Here is a 5,631-nt window from a genome sequence, read left to right on the forward strand (position 1 = left end):
TGAAATGAGAACGGATGTTGTCTTTCGTGCTTATTTTCATTCTTTTTCATGTTTAACTCTTAGTACAGTTGATATATGCTCAAAAAGAAATGTAAACCAATCTACTCCTTCTTTCCCAGTGCAGAAAAAAATAAAATAAAATCCAAAATGAAAAAGATTTCCATGCCCAATTGTCAATATTAGAATTTGGGAACGCTCATTGCCTATGTTCCATTTTTCCTATAAGACATATAGTCAACTGGATAGAAAATAACAACACAACAAATTGGGGAGTTATCATTCCTAAGAACAAGTTTCATGTCCACCTTTGAGATTTCTGAGGTGTTAGAAGTAACTGAAAGCCGAATTTTACCTTCCATCCCCCAAACAAGTCAGGCTGTGTGCTTATGTACTTAAGCACATACGTCAAAAAAGTGTAGAAAAAAGACTTTCACCTATATTCTGATGCATGGGCATCAGTTTGGTTGCAGAGACTGAGCTGTTGTGGTAACTAGAATTTTTACTGCAGTTCTCAGAAAATTCTGCAACATCTGCCTGTCCATTTTTTTTTAATGCTTGTACTCCTTGTGTAGTTAAAGTTAAGGAGCTATGTGCCTACCAGGCATAAATAGTCAGGCTGCAGTCATATTCTCTAGGGAATGCTGTTCTTCCCAAACTCATTTTATAGAAACTGCCCCTATATATGCAGTTTAATCCTCATATTTGTCTGATCACCTGTGAGTATCTATGAAGTGAGAAGGAAGGCTGATGAATTGCCTCTATGCTCCTCACCACCCAGAGACTGCTTTTGGCACACAGTTTAAATGAGAATAGCCACAGATTTGCTTAAACCTACACAATAACTACTGCATCTTACTCACTACGAGCTGCTCCACTTACTCACTAGCTGGCATTCTTTGTCTTTAATTGCACTTCTCCACATGTTGGACATGAACTAGATGTTGATGTTCCTTCATGCCAATGTATTAAGTACACCTCCTAGTGGTTGTGGAACAGGAAGCTAGAAATGGATCAAAAACCAACACAGAGCCTACACTGAGTGAATGACAGCTGGACTTCTTCTTACTTTCACCCTTCTGGATTGTCTATTTTTTCCTTTGCAGAAATATTAGTATGTGATAGATGGTTAAAGTCCAAATTACCATCATAGTGTTTTTAGGGATTTATTTCAACCACCAAAATTGCCAGCTACTAATTTGAGTTTTCATGAGAATTCTAATTGCAATCCCAAAAGGTTTTGCACCAAAAACCAAAATTTCTTCTGGTAGCAGGAGAAGAGAACTTTTTTGAGAAGACAGTCCATTGGTAGTAGGGTCTGTGAAAGGTTGTTTTTGTTTCTTTAATTATATATATATATATAATTAAATATATATATAATTATATATATATATATATATATAATTTTATATATTTATATATATATATCTTATATATGTTTATATATATATATATTATAATATATAATATATTATATTTTATCTATATCTATATATATATATTTATTTATTTATTTATTTATTTATTTATTTTTCCCTAAATGGTGCATGTAACCCATTCATCAGAGTTTCTGTTCTTGCAATAACCATGCCTAATATGGCCTTAATATCTCTGGCCCAAATCTTAAAAAGTATTTGAAACAAATTTGGTTTGTAAGTACTTTTGAGATTCAGGCTTCTAGAGCTTCATTTCCCATGTCTGTAATGCAGATAATAGATGCTCTTCCTTACTCAGATGGCCTAAGGATATTCATTAATCACATTAAGATTACAGGTGCTCAGCTGCTATAAATAGTGGAGTTGCATGAGCTCCATCATGGTGGTTACCTAGGAGATATATGGATCAACATATCTCTGCTTTGCCCCTCTGTTCCTTGGGGATGGTATGACCATTCTTTTCACTGATCAGCTCCTCCAGGTTTTGCAGTTGTTCTGGGTAGGTCCAAAACCCTGAGTAGAATATGGCTACAAGAGATGTAAAAGTTGTGTCTTTCAATTGCTAGCTTTCCATCTCCTCTCTTCCCCATCAATGTATTAAGTCTCTCCTTTCCGCTTTATCAATTAATAGTCATTAAAATGCCGTTTTGGAAACTTTAACATTTTTATTTTTTATTTACACCAATGCAACACAAAAAGCCTCCAAAGCTACCTACTTCTACACTGCTCTTTAGCTCAATGATAAACAACTCTACTTGTCTAAATCAACATTATGTAAAACAACAGCAAAGGCTTAGTGCTTTGCATGTGGAGATCCTTCTTGATGGAGAAAGAGTACACCAAAGGAGACCAAAAAAGAATGGGACTGCATGTCTAATTGGGATGTACCACCATACGGAGAACTGCTCAGCTGTATGGTATAGACCCAGAGCTGCTAACAGATATCCTTCTTTAGCTACAAGACTGTGCTTTTGGAGTAAAGAAGATCACAACTCCATCTGTACTGTTGCTGTGATGTACTGAGTGGGAGTTGTGTACAGGACAGTGAGAACCGTGAAGCTCAAAAGTAGCCATGGTTTTATTATAGAGAACTCGAGCTGTTTCTTTGTCGTTGTTTGTTTTATTTTATTTTGTATTTGTATTTTTCTTTTTGTTTTCTTTCTGCTTTCTTTGGTTTGTGTTTGGTTTGGTTTTTGCTTTTTGAATGCCTACCTTGAGTGAAGATTTTTAAGTTTTTGATATGTTCTGTTAACTATCTGAGAACTTATTTTCCATTTTCATTGTCTTTTTTACTTTTAGATGCTAAGCAGAATCCCAAGAACAAAATACCATGAAATGTGGCACTTCATGTGTGTGTGTATGATATTTCTGCCTAGAAAGGGAAAAACCTGATGAGAAAGGATAATGATATGAGATTTATATGCCAGTATCCCAAATTCTTTTGGTACCTTTGCTCTAATTATAATTCTAATTCTGAACTTTTTCCTTTTAGAAGCTGAGTATCGTTGATTTTAGGACTATAAAAGCAAGGCTAGATCCTAAAGAAATTCAAAGAAGCAGTCTTTAGCTGAACTTTCTGTGTGTTTCCAATCAAAACAGTCAAAGATTCAAAGCCATTCTGAATTTTGAAATGGATATAGATCTGTTTTGTATGATTCATATTTCCTTTATAGAATAATGCAAGGAAGCACAACTGAGCCAGGCCATACCAGCAGCCTGTCTAGCCAAATTCTGCCTCCCCAGACACAGAAATTGCTGTCCCCAGCCACAGAAATAGGGGATGTTGTTTAGGGAAATCACATGAACCTGGCTGCTTTCTGTAATCCAGTCCCATCCACAATGATTGGATTAGGGCTATTAGAGGGTACACCTTCACTTAATCCTTTTAACATCCCTTTTATGGACCTGTTGTCCATGACAAAACAGCCAGATGTAAAGCCCATTACAAAATATAGTCCTCTAGGGGAAACACTGACAAGTGCCTTTAGTCTGTTAGCACTGTTGGGTGCTACTTTAATAAAGGATCTCCATTCTCACTATGAAGCAAGAGCAATGCGTGACTGCGATATCGCTGTCATGTGAATGAGCTGTCCCAGTACTGCAGAGTCTGCTCTTTACTGTACGCAGAGACACATCAATACTGAATATAGTGTGTTAGCAAAACAGAATGGAAATCTTTTAGGTGAAGAATGGCTTCGCTGATTGCTTTGCTCTACCAGAATGGGGTGTGTTTTCAGGCATTCTGATAAATGTGTGCTATTTTTCAGCCATTCACTGTGAAGTGCTGTAGGTTTCATATAAACTTTTATTGCTCACCACAGGCACGGAAGGATTGATTACATTGTTTGGGGATTTCCTAACTTCTGAGACTGCCTCTTTAGCCAGACTTAACACAGTGTATGGGGCGGGGGGGAGGGGGAGCAAAATGTTATAGTGCTACTCAGTAGTCTGCTTTCTACCTTTGCATTTTTGAGATCACCCATTTCGTTTCAAACAGTAGACAACAGTCAGCCTCATTCATGTAAGTTTTGTATTGTTAGTGGTTGGTATGATGGTGTTTTGATACAACTATGGGGAATAATGGCAAATCCATAGACAGAAATCAAGGATTATTTCATGTCACTACTTATGCTTTTGTCTAGTTGAGAACATCACTGAAAAGTAAGTAACAGCTTAACCTTGGGAACTGGGCTGTTATTGATGTCTGGAGTGTGCAAGCAAATTTTGGTGCATCTATGCTGAAATCTCTAATATCAGAGAAAATCAATGGCAGATGATAATTTTTTGAGGCAAACAGCAAAATACACTTTGGTGGGGACCCTTCTGAGTAGGGCAAATTCATGCTGAGTGCTGGCAGCTAACTCTTAGTGAATTTTTAAGATACCTTAGGGTTTCTGAAGCAGTTGCCAGAGTTACTGCCTCTTTCCAGTTTTGACATAGTGAACTAGTCAGATCTCAGGTTTACCAAAACTCAGTTTTAATAGTTCTTAGGTCACACATATTATTTTGTACTTCAGCTATGGGACCAAATATCAGAAAATTAGATTTTATTATGATCTGAATTTCTTGTAACACTGCTTATAACCCTTGCAAACTCACCGACTTATATTTCAACTACTTTACAGCTTGAATCTATTCAAATTCCTCTCTAGCTTCATACAGGATTCTTGTCACCAGCATTTACTAGTTACTTGGTAGAAATAAATAAATAAATAAATCTATTCTCAATTGCTGGGCAAAAGTCAGGAATATTTCCCTTAAAATGAATTCTGTTTTCATTGTTAAAAATCTAACAAGAAGAGACTGGCGCCCTAAACATTATGAACAGTACAGGCTTTCAGTAAATAAATAATTCAATTCAATTAAAACAAATGTCTGCCCTGATGTACCATAGTTTCTAATTTATTTAAAATGCATTCTTGGGATGTGTTTATGGGAAGTGATCCTCAATGAAAGCTTCAAGGAAGGTTCTGTAGGAAAGCAGAAATTGCGGTGCCATCTTACTTTCCTGTCAGGAGTGTGTGATGTAAAGCTTAAACAGAATTCCAGCTCAGAATAAGCCTTCAGAGTTCATGTTGTATATGGAAACACAAGTTCAGACAGACTTCCTACAGACTTCCTTCCTTTTGGCCCCTCCTTCCTGGTGGCAGAAAAGCTCCACTCAAAAAGGGGCAGTGGAAAAAGAACTAGGTAAGGAGCTAGAGAATAACATAAATCCTGTGCTAGCATGTCTATAAGTAGCCTATGCACTCTGCAAAGATGTAGGTGCACTGAAGCTCGTCATAGCAGCCTTGGCTAACTCTGTGCACTCCCAGACTGCATTGCCAGACTGCACTCCCAGAGGCTGCAGGTGGAGATGCAGCCTTGTAGACAGCAACAGGCTGAGTAAAGTGGCTCTGTAGCCATCTACTTAAATCCCTGAGCTTAATAATCCCTACTGACTAGTTGCCTCTAAGCCTTCAGAAACAGCCTCTATGTGCAGGTGTGGGGATGGAGTTCAGGTTTGGTCTACTGACCTGGGAAATAAATTTTCCTTGTACTTTTCTAGCATCTTTATCACCTTCAAAACAAGTCCTATACCCCTAACTCAATACAAAAAACAGGGGGAGAATGTGACTCAACAGACTTGCATTAAAACCACTGGGGGAGGTTCACCATTCTGTTTCTCTGCCTGAATGTATATGTGGGAGGATAACAA

This window comes from Anas acuta, chromosome 5, assembly GCF_963932015.1.
Source record: "Anas acuta chromosome 5, bAnaAcu1.1, whole genome shotgun sequence".
Taxonomy (NCBI): Eukaryota; Metazoa; Chordata; class Aves; order Anseriformes; family Anatidae; genus Anas; species Anas acuta.